The 22,761-nt window shown below is 32.8% G+C and overlaps 1 protein-coding gene across 2 annotated transcripts in view; it reads left to right on the top strand.

Annotated features, from left to right (window-relative positions):
- Nucleotides 1-2,713: 2,713 nt before the first annotated feature.
- LOC123566038 (uncharacterized) overlaps nt 2,714-22,761 on the top strand; it is a 51,642-nt gene continuing 31,594 nt past the window's right edge. For both annotated transcript variants that reach the window (XM_045359859.2, XM_053550214.1), the window contains exon 1: nt 2,714-2,966. The gene's annotated coding sequence lies outside the window, so the exon portion shown is untranslated. The remainder of the gene's footprint in view (nt 2,967-22,761) is intronic.

Genomic DNA, 22,761 nt, shown 5'->3' with positions numbered 1-22,761 from the left:
TATAAAAAATGAAAACCATAAGTTTTGTACGCTTCTTTTGAATATAAATGAATAATTGTTTTGAATAGTTTTTTAAATGTTTATAAATCTTCTAGTAGGCCATTTAAGTTAAATTTAATTGTTTAAAATCTAATTCAATATTTCATATTTCATACATTTTTATTTGATACTTTTGCGGAAAGATCGTCTTATTTTAGAATTATACTATGGTCAATGTTTACTTTTTATGACTGAAAATTGTACATCTACTTTACATCTTCGAATAGTAGATATATGTTAGCTCATATCAAACAGTAGAATGCCAAATATAGAAATCATATGTATATATATTTATCATTTCCCAAAACTAAAAGCTGAATTTAAATTTACTGAATTAAATTTTAAAAAAAAAGACTCTTAAACTGGAAAACGTAATACTTTAGTAAAGCTTAAGAGATCTGTCCAGAAATAACAACATGTAATTTGGCAATCATAGTACTCTTGTAAAGGATAATAGGTAACGTTATGTTATCCGTTCCTTTCAGCAAATCTTTAAGTGGTATTTCTACATGAAGAAGTAGCCTACAATTTATAAAATGATACGTACCCTCGAAAAAGTGAAAGGTAACTACTGACCACCAAAGTAGACGATAAAAACAATGGAATTGCTCTTCAACAGATTAAAACGTAAACACTTTATCATGTCGTTTTGTTAAGTTTAAAATCTAATTAAAGAGTACGCAAGATGCCTTTCGTTAGAAGTATTTGAATTGCAAGGTGCGTATGCATTTTCTTAAAATAAATGCTTTTAGTAAAATTTCTGATAAATTCATATTGTCTCATATTTACTTATGTGTAAGTAAGTTTAAAACCTACGTACTAGTACAAGGAAATAAAATGATGGGATAGCTTCTTTGAATTTAGAACTGACATTTTATTACATTTTTTGTTTTGTTTTGGGTTTAACGCCGTTTTTCAACAGTATTTCAGTCATATAACGGCGGGTAGTTAACCTAACTAGCGTTCTTGGGTTTTGTACCAGTACAAATTTGTTCTCCGCAAGTAACTGCCAATTTCTCCACATGAATTATCAGAGTTGGAGTACGAATAATTTCAGACACAATGTCTATCAAATCGTCACGGAACATTTTATTATATAACATATTTACTATAAGAATGTATATTTCAATCTTACCTGATCAAACATTTTGCAAATACTAAACGTACTTATAACTTAAATATACAAGTACTAATTTCGTTATCTGGTCCACAAATAAGAAAGTGCTATGTAACAGTCCTGTTAAAATATATCATATATTGATGCCGGGTACGTTCATATAAATTTGATATCATTTGACAGTGTATTGTTTACTGAAAAAGAGAATATAAATAACATGACAAAAATATGTTACATAATTGTTATTTTTGACATTATATTTTTTTCAATAATGCTTGAACAGAAAACCAGTTGTACAGCGTATTTATCATTTCTCAGTAAAAATAAACAACAAGACTGTCGTCATTAGTGCATATTATTAATATGCAGAAAAAAAAATGTTAATATTAATAAATAACATAACTGTTGAAAAGCAGATTAAAAATATTATGCCATTTTATGAGAAAAGCGATCGTGATATGTCTTCTACATGTCTCATAAATTATTTCATTAATGAGTTGTGTTGGACATATATTGAACGGAACAAAATTACACGCTCTTTTAGTATACGTCTGTGCTAGGACATTTTAACATAAATTGTAGACCCATAGTCATCGCCTTTGAGAGGTAGGTATTATGTTTTAAATTTTAATTTTTCAAGCCATGTAAAAATATATGGAAAGAGTTGTGTTTAAATCCCAAACACAACATAATGATATTCTTACCCACCCTTTAAAAGCAAGAAAAATCATTCTAAAGCTGAGCTACAAGGAACCATGTAAATACTAGTGGGTCTTCCTGATTGTATGTGTTTTTGAACTTTATTTGCTTAAATATTCAGTTAATCTCGTTTCGGTATAGCTTTAATACATAGAGGAATATCATTCACTGAAGAGAATAACCGTTTTCTACAAAAATATACCAAATACTATTCTTACTGCTTTATTAATTTCTGTAGATGTTCAGACCTTATCATTCTAAAGCTGTTCTACAAGAAAACATGTAGATACTAGTGACCCTACCTGAATGTATGTATTTTCGGAACTTCATTTGCTTTAATATTCAGTTAATCACTTTTTGGTATAGCTTTAATGCATAGACGAATATCCTATACTGAAGCGAATAACCGTAGTCTACAATAAATATATAAAATACTCTTCATACTGCTTTATTACTTTCAGTAGATGTTCTGACCTTAAACACATTATCGTTTTATCTTTATAGAAAATACATCAAAATGTATGCTAATTTAGTTGTAATTGCAGGAATTATGTTCGAAGATTTCATTTAATACATGAGCACATTTTATCGCACATAGAATAGCCCTGATAAAACAACCAAAGAAAAGCAACAAACATCGGATATCAAAAGAACGCTCTTTCTCATCTGAGATTAAAATAATGTGAAATATGTTCCAAACTTGCATTCCTATTCATTTCCGCTAGATATGCAGTTGTCGATGCAAATATTTAAAACATACTGTTGTTTTGTATTTTTGCAAACGCAATTTTGCATATGTTCATTAATCCTATATTTATGCCAAAGTAACATTACCTTGGGTTGGCAACAAGTATGAGGTAATGAAATTTTTAAAAGACTTCCGAAGGCAATTTAATATAAAGTGCTAAATGAAGATATGTGAAAACGATGAGATTTATATTTTAAACAATTACGTTACTTGCCAAAAATCTGACATACTACATTATACAAAGTTTTACATTTTTGTAACAAAGTGCAACATACACAAATACATAGACATATATTACCCTAGGAATGCCTGAGAAGAAGACGACCATTAAACAGTCATGGATAAGAGACATGCAGAAAAGTAGTGAGTATGATAATATTATTATTCTGATCCATACATGGAAATATGGAAATATGCAGTTTGGCCAAATGAGGACTTAACAACATGCTTGAATTGTCAAGAATTTTATCAAGTTCAACATTCAACTTTGATACAAAGCTATAAGTTTTGTTTTGTTTATTCAAATGTTGGAGGTTTAATTTATCAGGCAGGTTTGTTGATAAGTGAAAAAAAAAATCACGGAGTTGTAGATATTTTAGCCTTATTTGAAAGCATTGCTCACTCGCTAAGACAGTATGTTTTCATTTTTTTCTACCATCAACAAATTTTGTTCCGGTAATAATGCATGGTAACTCATTATTCTTCTGGCTTTAGCTATTTAATGACATATAGATGCAACGTTTAATGAATTAGAAATTTAAATAACAGCAACTGGTTGTATAAAAGCAACACTTCAAATTTACCATTACCATGGAAACACGTCGACTGTATATTATTACTAGCGGGTAAAAATACGAATTAATTGACTGTTTTCATTTCCTAAATGCGATTGATGATAAATGTCATATATTATAAAACTTTCTTCTCACTAGAAATCGTTGAGCTGGGGCCGTATTCATAAAGCATCTTAAGTATAAGAATAAGAAATTGATTATTTACTTAAGTATTACTTAGGTTAGAAATTTATTTCACTTAAGTATATTTGTTATTCATAAAACAACTTAATAAGTAATTCTTGTTTTTTAATGTGGATGAAAACATTTAAAAACAACATTAATTTCAAACAGATACAACATGCACAATTATGTTTAAAGTGCTTTTATCTGAAAAACAACACTTTAATCGTACTCACCACGCTATTTTATTTTCTGACTTTAGTCATTTCTTACGTATCTTTAGTTTTAGCCGTTTTATGACTAGGACTTAAGTTTTTACTTAGACTTAAGCTGAAATCACCACAAACTTAAGTAAAATCTTAAACTTAAGTCAAAACTTATACGTAAGATGCTTTATGAATACGGCCCCAGGTCTCATAATGAAGTGACCTTGTTACACAAAATATGAATAATATACACCAGTGGAAAATAACAAATGATAGGCCATATCTTTTTAAATCATGCGTTGCATTTATATTAAAAGTATTAATAGTTTACATCTATGTTTTACGGTCAATGAAGAATATTATCAGGTAAAGTTGTTAATGTATTTAAAAGAGGGTCTGGGGCCAATGGATTAATTTTCTGAATAAAAGATATAGAAATTAAAATAAAATGAATGATTGTTATGAAAAATAAATGGATGTTTTAATCTAACTCCCTACTTCGTTTTGTTGTTGGGTCAAAAACCTGACACGAGAGCGGTTTGTGTTTTATGTCGAAAAAAAAGAAGAGTTGAACATTCGACAAAATTATATTATAATAATTATAGCTATTCCTATCTTATGAAAAGAATTTATAGAAAACAATCGGAAGGCTGTTAAATAATATTCGCATGGTGACAACGCTTAGAATTTTGGAAGCATTTCTTACTCAAATAATTATCATCATACGAAATTCTGTTAGGCAATAAATCATTGCTACTCATCAACATTCATCTAGCAATAGCTTTGAAATGAAACAAGGAAGCAAGTTGAAAGAAGATTGGATATACATTATAAACATTAAAGCAATTGGTTTAAATGGAAAACATGTTTTCATTTAGATGTGCATTGCTGAACCACAAATTGCAGGTGCATCATTACCATGAAGAACAACAGTTGTATATTTTCATTTGAGCTTGAATCATACGACTTTTCAGTTGCCTAACGTGATATGCTTAATGTAATATATCGTGAAAAGTTTGTACGTATAAGAACTCGTTTAGCTAGCCCGTGTGATATAATAATACGCATCTGAACGACAAAAAAACAATGATTTATTCCCCTCCCATTTTTTTGAAATATACATTACTCTGTATTGCAGAAATAGGTTTACAACTGTTTGAAAATTTTAGGAAATATATAAGTCAGGTATGTAATAGCCTTACTAATACGTTTATATTTTTATTAGCCAGTAAAGATTTTCGTCTGACGAGAAAATCCCCTCCCCCGCGTTTTTCTAATGTTTGAACGTAATTTCCGATTTGATAGAAAAAACTTGATAACTTGATAATGATGTTAAACACACTAAAACACATTTTTGTTAAAGTTTAATGAATGACTTTTTCGAACCACGGGCAATAGTTTCCCAATTTTTTACCGGCAAGCGATCTATCAAGTTTCTAATTGCATCAGGTCAGAAATAAATTTCCTTCAAGTTATGAGTTCAGTACAGGAAAATATACCGTTGTTCTTTAGACCAGTTAATAGCATAAACTGTGGACCGACGACTTAATTAAGGTGATGATTTATAAAAATTTATCCCTACACGAGAATGAAAAGGGTCCCCATAATACGAACACATAGTCAAAATATATTTGGTCCGTTTTGACATAACTTATCGCAAAATTTTCCATTCTTTCACATAATTTGAATTCCTTTCCCCAAATATATGACAAAGTGCACTCGCATGAACACTATGGCGTTTAATTACAAAAAAAGAGTTTTTTTTTCTTCTTTTTTTTTTAATTGATACGTAGAATTAGTGCGTTTATTCTATTAGAAGGGTTCGGTTTAACTGCATGATGATAGTTTTAAACAGCTGTTCTTCTATTTACTCCAATATTTGCAATATAGAGATATTGCCCGAAGCTATTCGAGACTAAAATGTACTAGGTGTGAGACTCTCATTATGATTACTAGGTAGATCACAAACAACACGTAACGTTCCGCCAAAGGCGGTATTGCACTTTGATCCTCTGACTGGCAGGATGGGATATTGTGTCATCCGGTTTCCATTAATTGTTTAGCGGGAGTAGCATTTTGCGCATGTTTAAATGTGTGTAAGTTTTAGTAACTATGATAGTGTATGTACAATTTTGCGAAAAGAACTTATGTTTCTTTTTTTTATTACGATATTTTTTAGAGACATTCCTTATCATAAATTTTCTGATTTTCGTTGAATATTATAGTTGAATAATAAATTACATATTATATAAAGTTACGCACTTCTCCCGTTCTTTTTTTATTGATTTTAAGACAGATGAGAGTTTATAGTACATACTAGGAAGGAAAACGTATCCGGCTCCCGTATAAAAACTGTATTTTTTCCCCTAATGTGAATAATCTAGCCTGTATTCTCTGACAGAGTTTAGTCTCAGCGTAATTTAAATATTTATAATTATCCAGCCTCAAAAGTTATTTAAAATATTTCATACAAGAATAATTTTTATAACTAGGTATACGCTCATCCTTGTAACAGCGGATTAAAAACGCAGCAAAATCCATTAAAAATGTATAAGATCATCACCGAGGCATTTGGAAATATACGGATAATTTCATCTTGTGCTTCTTTTTATTATCTGTTCATATACAGTATGCTTCTTTTGGTTTCATTTTTGTTGTGCGCTTGTATGTTCAGTCTGTGTTTAAAATAATAGAGAAGTTCACTGAAATGGAATTAAAAATGTATTTTAACACTTGTTTAGAACGAAACGATATGACATAAAAAAAAAAACTACTTTTATATTTGTTCTTAAAGACAAAGTTTTAATCTATAATTAAGGAAGACCCATTAATAAATATGTTTTGATTCCATTTAAACTTTGAAATGGAAGCAACAAAAGTTAAAAACATCCACTTATGATCACACACAGGCATCATGCAGACGACGCAAGCTGCGCGTGCGCTTTACCATCTCCAAACTACACGCTGCGCATGCGAATAATGCAAAAAAACTCGTCTCCCGCTTTCGCACGCTTACACGGTTTAAAACCTTTTTGATTTGCTGCACGATTAACTAAGCGTGTAACGTGAAACGTTTATGAATGGTGCCACGCAAGGGTTTAATCGTGTGCACGGGGAACCAATAAGTCCATTAATCTAAGTTATTCAAAGCATTTTAATTTTTGCATGAATCAAACAGACATTTATCATTTAATTTAAAGGACGATATATCATTTGGCCAAAGGGTCAAATCCTTCGACCAATTAGACTTAACACTACTTTCAAATCTAAGAATACATACAGTAGGTCTTTAAAAAATGAATAAATGAAATAGAAAATAAAAATAAAAAAACGTGGCTTGAGGTTAATAACATATATTTGCTTTGCTTCCGGAAAACAGGATTATTTTTTATTCTAATTGATTTATGTCACGTGAATCATTTTGATGTAACAATGCAGTTCTTATGGTTGTCTTTCAATTACTGCCAAATGATGAAACTTCATATAAAACAAGTAATAAAATATGCCACTTACCAATGGAAGTGGGCATTGTACGTTATCAGTATTATATTTTGTCGGTCTTGATATATTAATGCTGTACATTACATACAAATGGAAATGGAAGAAATAATGAAAGAGAAACATGGTATTTTATGGCTTATTTCTGATAAAATGTTTATGTTAAAACAATTATAAGTAGAGGAGCATTTAACTGGTTTTCTACCAGGTCAAGAAATATGCCAAGAAACGTTTTACTTCATTTGCGTCGAAAAATGTATAAAATATAATGCAAATGATGCATTAATTGTCGTTATGGCGTATCTGCCAATAACGAATATTATTTTGCGAACAAGGGTTGTTATCTAGAGGGGCTTGACTATTTCGTGGAAGGCATGTAGAATTATTATATCCCATTGACCATAATTGCAAGATCGTTTAACAGAAATTGCCGAGTCTTGCGAATACGACGTTTGCATTGTGACGTCAATACACTTTCCGATAGATTACTTCAACAGACAGCCAACATAAAATTTTTCATCCTACCCACCACACCCAGTATAATAGACCAATAACGGTCGTCGGTAGGATATACTTAATTTGTTATAAAATTTGAACTAAGAAACGGCTAATAGAGCATTTTTCCTCAAGCATTTTCTTGTCGTAGTTATTCACACATTTCAGAGCTTGGTGAAGTTTGTGTGATTGCAGTTTTCCGTGTTGAGAAGTAGATCTATTGGCAACAGACCTGAATGAGTCACGAAAAATAAACATCGTTTCTGTCAAAAGAGCCGAAAATTAAATTGTGTTCAACTTGACTGTCTAAAGATGTGATAAATTACGGGAAGTGCCATGCCAAACGTTGTGCCTGTTTGTGTTTTAAATGACTCTGTTCTAAATTAAATTATATAGACAATTGCCGAAAACTAAATTGTGTTCAACTTGACTTTCTAAAGATGTGTTGAATTACGGGAAGTGCCATGACAAACGTTGTGCCTGTTTCGCTTTAAATTACTGTGTTTTATATTAAATTATATAGACGGTTGGTATCAGAATACATAAAACATAAACTAAGACATTTCAAATTGGATGCACTTCAACATGAAATAAAATGACTTGAACTTTACGTCGATATACATGTGTCAGGAAATTGTAGCGGTTTGGTCTTTGCACTTACTGCAGCTCTCACTACGAAAGTCTTAAGTTACTGGATACCTAGGGTGAGAAATCGTTAAGTTATATTCACAAAATCTGCCTTATTCTCTTAATATCGAATGCATACGTTGATTGCAATTAGATTACAAAATAGTGTGTAACATTATCATTTACAACAAGTAAATTACAACTGGTGCTTTTTAAGAATTAAATTCATTAAAACGCAATTTAGGGGCTAGGAATTTTGCTCGCATACTCATAGTATTGGGCTATCCTGTGTAGCCCCTAAATGTTTGGCTACATGATTGCCTTTTTTGTTATGTTTACTGCAAGTAGTTGTTGAAATGCACGTGTGTGAAATGCACGTATCTGTATGCAGTATTGGTCAAAATTGACGTTTCCGTATTCAGTAGTGGTCGAAATTTACATGTCAGTTTGCAGTAGTGATTGAAATGAACGTGTCCACATGCAGTTGTTGTTGAAACGCACGTGTCCGTATGCATTTTTAGCTCACTTGTCCCGTAGTGACAAGGTGAACTTTTGTGATCGCCCTTCGTCCGTTGTCCGTCGTTCGTCCGTCCGTCGGTCCGTCCACAATTTCTTGTGAACACAATAGAGACTGCATTTTGCAAGCAGTTTAGACCCAAGCTGTACAAAATTTGTATTGGTATGATATCTCGGTTCCTTTCGGAAACTGACCAGATCCCATCATGGGTTCTAGAGTTATTGCCCTTTAAAGGGCCAGAATTTGCGAGCGTGCGTGCATCAACAATTTCTTGTCTGCACGATAGTGGTTTCATTTATTATTTTATTTTAACCAAACTTGCACACAACTTGAACCACTATAAGATATTGGTTCCTTTCTTGAACTGGCCAGATCCCATTATGGGTTCCAGAGTTAAGGCCCCTAAAATGGCCAAAAATATCAATTTTGAACTTGTCTGCACAATAGCAGCTTTATTTATGATTTGATTTTTACCAAACTTGCACACACCTTGTATCATTTTAAGATCATGGTCCCTTTCTTAAACTGGTCAGATTCCATTATGGGTTTTAGAGTTATGGCCCCTGAAAATGCCAGAATTAGCTATCTTGAACTTGTCTGCACATTAGCAACTTCATTTATGATTTTATTTTAACTAATCGTGCACACAACTTCTATAAAAATAAGGTCTTGGATCTTTTCTTAAACCGGCCAGATTCCATGATGGGTTCCAGAGTGATGACCCCTGAAAGGGCCAGAATTAGCTATTTTGACCTTGTCTGCACAATAGCAGCTTCATTTATGATGTGAATTTAATCAATCTTGCACAAAACGTTTATCACTATAAGATCTCATTCCCTTCTTGATCCGGCCAGATCTCATAGTTGGTTCAACAGTTATGGCCCCTGAAATGGCCTTAATTAGCTATTTAGACCTTGTCTGCACAACAGCAGCTTCATTTATGATTTGATATTAACTAAACTTGCACACAACTTGCATCACCACAAGATCTTGGTTTCCTTTCTGAACTGGCCAGATTTCATTATTGGTTCCAGAGTTATGGCCACTGATAGTGCCAGAATTAGTTATTTTGACATTTTCTGCACAAAAGCAGCTTCATTTATGATTCAAATTTAACAAAACTTGCACACAACTTGGGCCACTATAAGATCTGTGTTCCTTTCTTGAATCGGCCAGACCCCATAATTGGTTTCAGAGTTATGGCTCCTGAAAGGGCCAAATTTAGCTATTTTGACCTTGTCTGCACAATAGCAGCTTCATTCATGATTTGATTTTAACCAAACTTGCACACAACTTGTATCACCATAAGATCTCGATTTCGTTTTATACGCCCGAAGTGACGTATTATGTTATCGCCTCGGTGTCCCGCTGTATGTCTGTCTGTTGGTTAGCAAATTCCCTTCCGCTCTGTAACATTTGAACCCCTTAAAGTATTTTAAAGATGCCTGACACAAATGTTCACCTCATCGAAACGACGTGCAGAGCGCATGTTTCAGATGGCTCACTTTTATTAGTATATTGTTCTGTAAAAAAGTGGAAAACAACAGATTTTCCAACAAGACATACACGAAAATGTTGCAGACTCGGTCACTGCGGAAAATGGTTCCGTATACGGGAGTGTACGCATTCCGTATACTCCTAATATACGGGCGTATACGGAAACATTTTTCCCGTATATGGAACATTCCATATACGGGAATCCCGTATTCTTTAATTGGACATTCATGTTTTTCTCACATGGATTCGTTCATTCATACTTAGCATAAATACGTTTCAACAGTTTATGTCAGTATTCAAAGTTAGGGATTGTCAAGGTCCAAAAGTATGTTTAAGGCGTAGGTTTTGATCATACTTTCAGGAAAGATACCTTTTATATGATATTCGTATATTAGACATATATACGGGACCGTATACTCCTGTATATGCACATATTTTTCGCAGTGGGTTTGATTGAGCCTGATCATGGATGGTAGGGAGGATACAAGCTACGTCTACGCACTCTAGCCCCTTGTAGAGCAGAATTCAACATTTACATAAGTTATAAGTATGTACAAATATATGTGTGCATATAACTTAGTTACAAAAGGTATGAAGATTTATTAAATATAGTAAGTCAAATTTTGAAAAGCATGCATCTTGAAAACATCCCTGTTGTTTGATATTGTTCAAATATCTTAATATCAAGAAAAAAGCAAGCATCGAAGGAGAAATACTTAGCTTTTTGAACACCTACATATGAAATTTGAGGTAATTGCAAACCTTGATACAGAATCAATAAAATATCCGTTTTCTTATTGAGGTTTTTACAACCATTACTTTTGTTCCTTAAATAAATCTCTAACAAAATTCTTGAAAAGTAACAATATAGTAAAACGTTTAAGGAAAGGTGCACGCATATTTATCACAAATATAGCATTTGCTTTTGGTTAATAATGTATAAAAGTATCAACTTTTAGTGACTGTAGAGACAGCAGCCAAAATAGCTTTAGGTTCTACCACTTTATAAGGTATGTTGCAATGCTGTAAACTATTGTCCTTTATTGTTTTTGCAATAAGTCAGATACATCATTAGAAGAAACAAACATTCAAACTGTCATCGTCAAAACAAACCAACGTCCACAGGGACTAATGACTGCATTGTTCAGACATTTAGAATGATGAACTTCAGTATAGTTCACGTTTTTGCTGAGGCCTTGAGAGACATCCTAGTAATTAAGAACACTGACTTTAAATAACTTGTCCATCACCGTTGTACGTTTAAACTCTCGCTTATAATTTGCTGAAAATGTCTTTGACGTAAGGAATAAAATCAATAAGAATATCTATTAGAATTCAAGCAAACAAAATATGACTCTGTTTGACTGAGTTTGTTCATGAGAGGTATTGAGAGGCGCAACACTCTTCACGCCGACTAGCACGGAATAGTCTCTATGATCCAAAATGACAAGAAAATCTATCAACGCTGATTCCACGTACGTAAGTTGCGGAAGGTCATTGGATCATCACAGATGCATGGCCGTTATCTAGATAATGCTTGGATGGCGCCTGAGATCTTCCTGCTTCACAAATAGCTGCGGAATCGTCCCATAGCCTGCAATTGTGTCGGTCGGTGTGACGCTTAAACCAACATAAACAAAAGCAGTGTTATTTAGCTCCATTCTTGTGATAATCGTATCTACAAAACAAACATGTAACTATTAAAATTATGATATTTGCTATACACCGGTATTTGTTGCAGTGTTCAAATACGTTAACGGGAAAAGACTAAAACTATTGTGAACACTAAATTTCGTAACAAGGGTGTGAATATTAATGTTTAATATGTCTTTAAAATAAAAGAACGTAATCCATATCATTATACATGTAACTTCAAATTATTAGGTGCGTTTTTTTAAAGTATATTGATGATTGTAAGTTTGGCTGGTTTCTCTGTTTATAGAAACAAAGGCTATTCTTCGCGATAGGCGAAATATTATAGGTGGCGAACTTTGAAGTTTTATCTATTTAATCTGAAATCCTCGGAGATAGTAGTCTATGTTGTTTAAACTGTCGCGAAAAGAAATTAAAATAATATTTTAGCAGATGAAATTACATGCATTCAAGGTGGGTCAATATTATCTTCATGTATTCCTGTAGTACAGCTATATAATACCTGTATTATTAGAATGATTTCCATGGTCTTTAATGGGGATGGGGGTAGGGTATCACTGTGTTTTGTTTGGAATTTAAAAACAATTATTTCTATTTATTTCTACTCGGTAAAACAACTATATTGATACGTACCAAAGGCGATAAAAACTACGAGCCAGAAAAGTAGCCATAATTGAATCAGTCTAAGACAAATTAAAACTGAAACATCATGTCGTTTTGAACTGTTCCATTTATATCCAAAAAACTTATAAGTGAAATAAGTCTACAATTAGAAGAAATTTCACGATCACTCTTCTCATTAAATGGCATTATTATTTAAATTTGCTTTTCAACAATTTAAATAAAAGCATTGTCCACTGGCCTCTCAGGTTGAGCAATTATGATAGCTCATCATTCGTCCATCATCCGTCCGTCGACCTTCTTATATTTGGTCTGTATCATCATAATAAGGTGCTTTTCAATTTTGGTATAATGGATTGCATTTGATCCTTTGCTGATTTAAAAATAAAAATACCTTTAGACAATTTCGTCCCATGAACACCACTAGATTGGATTTCATGAAACTGGATGGATAGCATCAATATAAGGTCATTCTCCAAATTAATGAAAAACGTATGTTTGGCTTTATTACGGGTCACTAAAGGTTAAAATAGAAATACCTTTAAATGACTTCATTTCATTGAACGCTTAAAGGATCTTAATCAGACTTCGTCCTGTTCATTTCGTTTTGAGGAGGCTGCGAATTTAGAACATGGCATTACCTGTTTGATATTTATCCTTATTTTATTTTGGTCCACAGCACTATTTTAAATTTACCCGCCCTGCAAAAGTTTATCTGTTATCTGATAGATGTACACTTGCAAAATACTATAATATGTCAGTCAGATGAAGGACGTATTCTTGTTAAAAAAACAAAGAAAAATATCAAACAGGGAATGCCACGCACCAAAAGACTGTCTATAAAATACTTCAGTCGTACGGATTACTTTCCGGCAAGCAGTCGGTAGCAAATTGCAAGCAAATGGGACTCTTTATTTTGCTGTCACAGTACTGTCACTGGAAAATTAATCAAAGACCAATTGATATTGTTAAAAATCTTCGTCAAGATTAAACGGTGGTCGTATACATACATGTGCAAATAATACGCACACATGCAAACATAGCAAAACCAAATTTAATATAACACTTTATTTCTGTTTAAACTAAAGATATTGACGTTTAACTGGATCATTAAATCATAAAAGAAAATCGATCTTAAGCAAGTAATATCACCTTCCTTCTACCCTCAGCATATTTCATGGAGCGTATATATCGAGGACTTATAGCGAAATTGGTCTATCTATATATAGAAATAGAAGCAAATAGAATAGTTTTGCTCTAAGCACTCGATATTCGGTTGACACATTTCAAAAAAGCGTTTAAATGACAAGATTCCAGAAAACACCATAGAAACGAGATGTTGCATAACGTTTTAAGGAAGGGAAAGGAGGCAAATTGTACAGTATAGCGTGAATAGAATGATTTCCCTCCCTTTAGCAAAGGCACTGAGTACATGCTTTGTCAAATTTACAGTTTTGCTTTAAAGTTCATTTAAAAAATCAAAATTTATGCTTTATATACCACGCTCTATGGTACCATAGAGTGTGTAAATTATTCGTTATCTGAAAAACTTATAAATATATATGTACTTGTCAGAAGGAGTTATATAAGCCAAGTACAAATGAATCGTGTTTTATTTGAGTCTACGTATATAAATATGTCCTAATATATGTACTTGTCAGAAGGAGTTATATAAGCCAAGTACATATATTAGGAAATATTTATTTACGTAGACTCAAATAAAACACGATTCATTTGTTTTGGCTTACAGCACATCAATAATACTGAAAAAACAACAACGTCAACCATGCAATAGATGTTCATTTGATCACTTCCGAACCTATATACATTTTTTTCTTTTTTAAGTTGGTAAAATGTTGATATCAAACTTGTCCTAATGTTTCGGCTAGAAATAAATCTATATACCATATTAATTAATACTGTTTAGAACTTTATATACTTAACTGCGTTTAATACTTCATTTTATGAGAAATCGAATAGATAAGTCCATGTCAATTATTTTTCATACCAGTTAGATAGAAATACTTATTTTACTGTTTCGGTGCTAGGATATTTAAATTATATCTACGACAACACATATTCTTCATTGGTATCCGGATTCTAAATCGTGAGGATGATAACCTTTCATTAGCACAAATGTAATGTGTTTTAGTTGAAAAATAGTTGTAATATCTGCATTAAGCCCGTTACTTGAATTGAGGACCACTCAACATTTTTTTAAATAAGATTTGTAAAACGAGGTTCGTACTTTCAGTTAGCATACTATCGTATTGTCCTTCAGAGAGTGTCAATTGCTTAAATCTATATCCATGTTGCTAAAGCACGTACACTTTGAGATGTAGCAAAGTATTTAAAATGGGATTCACATTTCTACATCGCTGAAGTTTAAACTTTGCTATCAAATTAATGTACACGCACCATTATACTGCGTTAATTGTTTGCGAGCTCTAAGGCCGTGTGTACTAATACATTCCTTAAACTTTACACAATCTACGTTTTATATTGGTGACAGTCGGACAGGTGTACGGATAAAAGAACAGACAAAATGAAAAATCAGGGAACAACAAGGTTATAAATTACAGTTAAAACTTCATCACTCGTCATTCTAGTCTGCCAACTCAGGCACTTACGTTGCAAAAACGCGTTACAAAAAAGTTGTAGGACACAAACTATTGACACAAAATTGTCAAAAATTGCCAACTAGTGAGGACTTTCTTCCAATGATTGCCTTAAAACAAATGTATAGTTTATAGAATGAGGATATACAAAAACAATGGTAGTGTGTCTAGCATTTGGTAATAGTGAAAATAAAGGAGTGGTCCTATTTAATGCACACAAATGAATACAGCCATATTAAATGCTTTCGGCAAATAATAAGTTCACATAGTTTGACTAGTGTGAGCACAGGGTGATAAAGGCAAAAGGTACTTTTTATCTGAGATTTATTTGTGAAAGTTATGTCCGTTATGCAGAAAATAGCATATAATATGTATTAGTTGAAACCAGTACAGCATTCTGTGTGGACAAGACCGTGTCATTTCTTTATGTTATTTTCATCCTCAAATCTAAGAACCTGATCTATACCGAAGTTTTACCTTGTAAGTTAACGCAATCAGATTTCCATAAATTCGTGCTGCACATGAATTTATACATCTTAATACATGGATATGTAATCACCAACCCAGGTTTTGGGGAAGGGTGAGGAATAACCCTATAAAAATAAGTATGTGAACAATGATGATTGAATACAACCTATAAAGCAAATGTCGACATATATAATGTTTCTGTTTAGTGTGTAGACATTTTGTGTACCTTGTGTACATTTTGAAAATCGTAACCTTGATGCAAATGAATAAAGCTTGATGTAGTATGAAATACATCATCCATTCACAATTCAATTAACAAATAATTTGTAAACTATAACATTGACACATTAACTAATTTTTTGTACGTACTAAAATTATTATATGATACGCACCTTTATTGTTAAACAAATTTCATATAGTACTATTACAAAAATGCACTTTTGCATTGAATATGTCTTCTACAAATTTCCTTTCGTTTAAACATATTACTGGTGTGGGGATTTTGCTAATTTCTATCAAAATCTTTTAATAAGCATCTGTTTTTCACTTATATACTTTGTGGCTTTAGTGCCTGATTGGACACAATCCACTGGAAATTGAACAGAAAAATAGGTAATCGTTTTAATTCAATTAACATATAAACTTTACTTCATTGCGACAGTTACAATAAGGTTACAATTAAAGAAACCCCACATAATGAATGCATCTCTTAGGGCTAAAACACACGGTCATAAAGTCAAAAAATATATCCACTGCAAAACACACGTTTTTCCCTCGATACAAATCTTACAGCCTAGCTAATGTTGGCTGTTAAATATTCTACCATGCGGTTGGTCTACATTCAACATAGCAGACAGCAGCCAATTAGAAAAATGGGTGAATCCTTATTTAAGGGTAACGCAAATGTGTCCAATTTAATTGTTAAGAGGCTTCATTTAGTTCAAACTCTTATCATACAGAAAAGGTTAGTAAGAAACCGCAAAACATGCTTAGGGCGTTATTTATTTACCAAATTCAAAATAACACTTTTATTTTTCTTTGAAATAAATGAAGTAAGGGATTCTACGTTCAATGCGATTACTTGACATTACGGTTCATGAATTTTCACTTACATTTAAATTCTATCGTGTATTGTAATCACAAAAATGAGGATGACAGGTCCAAAAGTATTTTACAACTTTATTTCATATGTAAGAAACATATTCACGGGTGGTAAACGCGCATTCAAATTCCCACTGAGTGTATCCCACCTAACTAAGAGGCCTGTACTGGTTTTTCCCAGGAAAGACGGCTTTGCGTGTTTCGGTGCTATAGAGCGGGCACGTTAAAGATCCTGTCTGTCCATTCGCAAAGGGCTAGGCTAAGTTAGCCGGACATGCCTGTATCTAAATTGATTTGTCTCTATCTGTTTTGGGGGCTTCATCTCACTCTATCCCTCTGATCAGATCGTTCTGTGTCTGTACTAGTAGAGGATGAATTTCGCGCCCTGTTTGGCTGCGTTTGGTATATGTAAAGCGCCTTTGAACGTGTTTATCATGAAAAGGGCGCTGTATAAACTCTTCAACTCTTGTGCCTTCTTTCTGGAAAGGTGACGCTTCTAATGATCAAACACGAGTAAAACCGTCATGAATATTACATACACTTGAATGAAATGTTGCTTTTGGGGGAAAGATTGGTAAATAAGCAATCGGGAATGGGGTTGCTCCCCGGAAAGGTGTTGCGAGTATACATTATATACATTATATACATGATGATGTATACGAGCAACTCTATTCCAAGTGCGCTGCCCCATTCCCGATGAAGTTTTGTCAATTATGTCCCCGTAAGCAGGATTTGAAGCAAATGATTTTGATATTCGTTATTTCATAACAGTTTTGTTATAATAAAAAGCATCAGATGTCCTCAGATTAGTCATATGATGTCAGAAACTACCATTTTTATTGATTTCATACTTTTCTCACGCTTCGTGTCGCCAGAGCTTTTGTGAAAAAAAGAGCAGAATCATAAATTACAAACCGGATATTTTACATACATGATGTATCGCCAACTTTGTGTCAAATAGCATTTTCCTTTCTTCGAGAAAATGTATTATTGTCTCATACTAAGGTGTTGCGAGTATACATTATGTACATGATGATGTATACGAGCAACTCTATTCCCAGTGCGCAGCCCCATTCCCGATGAAGTTTTGTCAATTATGTCCCCGTAAGCAGGATTTGAAGCAAATGATTTTGATATCCGTTACTTCATAACAGTTTTGTTATAATAAAAAGCATCAGATGTCCTCAGATTAGTCATATGAGGTCAGAAACTACCATTTTTATTGATTTCATACTTTTCTCACGCTTCGTGTCGCCAGAGTTTTTGTGATTAAAGAGCAGAATCATAAATTACAAACCAGATATTTTACATAAATGATGTATCACCAACTTTGTGTCAAATAGCATTTTCCTTTCTTCGAGAAAATGTATTATTGTCTCATACCAAGGACATCATAACTTCACATACTCAATTTCTTCTTTTTTTAAGCGCAACACCAGCACCGGACGTCGCGCAACCCTTTTGTAGCGTATTCCCAATGGGAATTGCATTGCGCGTTTACCACCCGTGATAATTCATTATGTGGTTTTATGTAATAATAACAATCCTAGCATAAAACTGCTGTTCTTGTCACTTATAACAATTCTAAAACATAAAACATATCTTGAACTGAAGTTATGGAAAAACTTAACTTGATTTGATTACTTATTTGCAGTCATCGAAAAGTGAAACAATCAAGCGAATATTCCGTTAAATTGTATTTAACAGTAAACAGATTTTATCATGATAGGTGTAGGATTTTGGCCAATTATATGCAAAGTAAGCTATCACAATTTAAATATGAAATAGTTTACTTTATTCAGCAAACGTAGATAAACCCGTTGAAATTATCAATGACAAGCAACTAAATGCGTTGGGTATTTGTCCACCTCATCCTTTTCCAGATAAGTAAAGAGTTTTACCTGATTATATCATTTGTGGTATAATTTATGTAGAACTTAAAACGTTCGAAAGCACGTACATGGATTTTAATGAAACTGATTTCTAATACAAGTGTACGATATTCAAGTAGAATGTGTCTGTAGGACACAGGGTGTGGCCCCCACTGGTACATTTGTCACAAATAAGGGGCAATAATTCAAATGTCTGCAGTTTTAATGGCGTATAGCTTCAACAAACGTTTTATGAAAAGGATTCATTATTCTAGGCCATATACTTTTTGAGCTATGACCATCACAGTCACAAATCAACTATTTTGGCAATTTCAAGGGCCATAACTCTGCTATAAGCGCTAAGACTCTCGAGAAGAATGCCAAGTGTGCAAGGTCACATAAATTAAATGATAAAGACTCAAGCAAAATCTCATCAATTTACATAAAATACCTTTTATCTAGGCATATAATTCGGTGAAAATGTGCATTATTATACAATTTCTGGGGCCATAACTTTAAAAAGAGCGGGCGGCGCTAGCCAAAAGTCAAAAAATAGGGGGTGCGCAAGTTCATATCATGATAAAGACTTAAGCAAGTTTTCAACCATTTATATTAAATATCTTTTGAGCTAGAAGCGTCACAAGGTGAACATGTGCATTTTTGACTATTTCAGGAGCCATAACTCTGACAATAGGAGATGGACCCAAATGAAAAATAAGAGGTTTGCAAGTTTATAGTATGATTAAAACTCACGCAAGGTTTCATGAATCTATCTCAAATACTTTTTGAGCTAGGCGTGTCACAAGGTGAAAATGTACATTTTTGACATTTCAGGGGCCATAACTGTCACTATAGGGTGCGGACCCAGACAAAAACTGAGGTGCGCAAGTTCATATCATGATTAAGACTCATGCAAGGTTTAATTAATTTATATGAAACACTTTTTGTGCTAGGCGCGTCACAAGGAGAAAATGTGTATTCTGACTATTTCAGGGGCCATAACTCTAAAAATAGGGGGCGGACCCAAGGAAAAATAGGAGGTGCGCAAGTTCATATCATGATTAAGACTCTTGCAAGGTTTCACGAATCTATCAAATACGGTTTGAGCTAGGCGTGTCACAAGGTGAAAATGTGCATTTTTGAATATTGCAGGGGCCATAACTCTGAAAATAGAGGCGGAGCCAGACGAAAAGTAGGAGTTGTGGCAGTTCATATCATGAAAAAAACTCATGCAAGGTTTCATCAATTTATTTCAAATACTTTTCGAGCTAGGCGCGTCACGATCTTCGGACGGACGGACGCACACACGCACGCAAGCACAGACGGACGGACGCACGGACAAGACCAAATCTATATGCCCCCACCACTCATGGGAGGGCACAAAAAGTAATATAATGACAAGTTGTTAACAAAGTCACTGCTAACCAACAAAAGCGTTTATTTGTATGATTTTTCAAATTCTATTGTACAAATTGATTAAAATATATATTTAATTCATAGAAATAACACGTTCCTCCCGGTTTACAAAGGTATTTGTGATTTGCTGAAAATTATTGTACACATCTTTTTCTGCAGTCGCTAAAATGCAATAAATTCACATCTTTCTACTTTAAGATAATATTTTATGTTAAATGTTTCTAATTACCTCAAAACTGATATGACATTACTTGCGTATGTAAGAAACTATTAACATACGTTTTAAGTAAAAGTATTAATAGAACACAAATAACTGAGAACGATTTAGTTATAAATTGTCTGAGACTTATGCAATCCAATTAATCGTCGTCTTTGGTGGCCAAATGTCATTAATCGCCTTTGTGAGACTGTAGTAAAAATATTACGTTTTGGATTTTAGTTTACTTACCCGTGTAGAAAAACCAATTGAAATTGTGCTAAAAGGAACGGATGTCATTTTATTTTCTTTTATCCTTTTAAGTTGGTGAAAGATGACCAATGTATTGTCCGATTTTTCAAGCTTTAAATTATGTTAGACACTCTACGTTTCAATTTTCAATTCTAATTCAATATTTATTTGGCATTAATATTTCAATTCACCGCTGACACACAAATGTGTGATGGAAAGAAATATTCGTTTACTTACGCATGCAAAATAAGCAGAACATAAGTCAAGTATATGCAATGAAACGCACTGAAGAAGTGTCAAATAAAATTTCTTCAAACAAAGACCACTTGCAATATTATCTTTTCAAAGTCTAAAGTGTCTAACAAAGAAGAAAACATTATCAGAGTCAGAATAACAAGTACAATGTAAAGAAGAGATGCTATTGAGTTTCCGGACTTACCAGCTTGAAATATATGTTTTCTTTATCTTAATAACTTCTACAAGGTAATTGTGAAAAATGTTGGAAACACTGATCGCAAAAACAAGTGCAATTGTGGTAAAGTTGCATTTTTCATTCTTGAAAAACAAGTAACCGTGTGACGGTAGTGTTAAACATGTACGTTCGTTCTTTCTCATTTTAGTTTTAAATAATTACCAAAAAGAGAAAAAAATCAAATGCAGACAAAAATTTTACAATTGAAGTAAAGACGGTCGGGAAATTTTGCTAAAATGTCAATATATTCTGTAATACTTGAAAATTGTTCAAATGCTACTTAAAGTTAATAAAATATCCGAACGTTTACCATTTTTATTAAAAGACGACAATTATTTTATTTTCCCAGGTAAAGAATCGCCTTAAAAATTACTTTAATTTTCGTTTAGCACCATTTTCAACTAAATTGGGAGTGCACCTTACAATGATGCTATAGACCAGGGGCCGTATTCATAAAGCATCTGAAGAATATAAGTATAAGAAATTGATTATTTACTTAAGTATTACTTAGGTAAGAAATTTATTTTCTTTAAGTATATTTGTTATTCATAAAACAACTTAATAAGTAAGTCTTGGCTTTTATTGTGGACGAAAACATTAAAAAATCAACATTAATTTCAGACAGATGCAACATGCACAATTATGTTTACAGTGCTTTTATCTGAAAAAAACAACACTTTAATCGTACTCACGATGCCATTTTGTTTTCTGACTTAAGTCATTTCTTACGTATCTTAAGTTTAAGCTGTTTTATGAATAGGACTTAAGTTTTTTACTTAGACTTAAGATGAAATCACCACAAACTTAAGTAAAATCTTCAACTTAAGTCAAAACTTATACTTAAGATGCTTTATTAATACGGCCCCAGGTCTGAAAAAGATCCATAAAGCGGTCATTAAAAATAAATCATTTAAAGGTATATTTGGAGGAATGACCTCATATTGATGCCCATCCAGGTTGAAACCCACCTAGTGGCTAATGGGACGAAATTGTTTAATGGTACTTTAATATTTAACTCTAGGTTTTGAACAAAATAGGAGAGTACCTTATAATGATGCTACAGATACAATATAAGCAGACAGACGAAAGATAAGCGGTCATTATAGCTCAAACCGAGCTCTTTCGAAAGACTAGTGGAACAGAAAATAGTCACTGTATGCTTAAAGAAACATGTTCAGGTGTTTGTAAACTATAATGTATCGTTTTCATTAACATTTTGTTAATAAGTGCTCTCATCCTAATTGTTGAATGGCAGATTTAAATCATAAAACCATTTTATGAGAAAAGCAATCGTGATATGTCTTCTTAATTTCATTGATAAATTGTGTTGAACATCAAATTACACGCTGTTTTATTATTAGTCTGTCCTAGACTACCTTAATTTAAATTGTAGGCCCATAGTATACCATGGCATTTGAGTGGAAGGTATTATCTTTTTAAAGTTTAGTTCTTCAAACCATGTAAAAAATATATGGAAAACATTGTATTTAAATCCAAAACACAACCTAGTGATATGCCTACTAACCCTTTAAAAAGTATTCGATCAGACAAGATTAAATATACATTCTTATAGTAAACATGCTATAAAATAAATGTTTTCTTCTAAATTCGAAGCAGGGATTCCAAAATTATTTTTCCTGGTATTATTTAGTATGCTTTAAGTTTACTTATATGTAAGTAACTACGAGACAATA

This window comes from Mercenaria mercenaria, chromosome 8 (genome assembly GCF_021730395.1).
Source record: "Mercenaria mercenaria strain notata chromosome 8, MADL_Memer_1, whole genome shotgun sequence".
Taxonomy (NCBI): Eukaryota; Metazoa; Mollusca; class Bivalvia; order Venerida; family Veneridae; genus Mercenaria; species Mercenaria mercenaria.
Note: the sequence above shows the minus strand (reverse complement) of the source record. Positions and strands in the feature narration are given on the sequence as shown.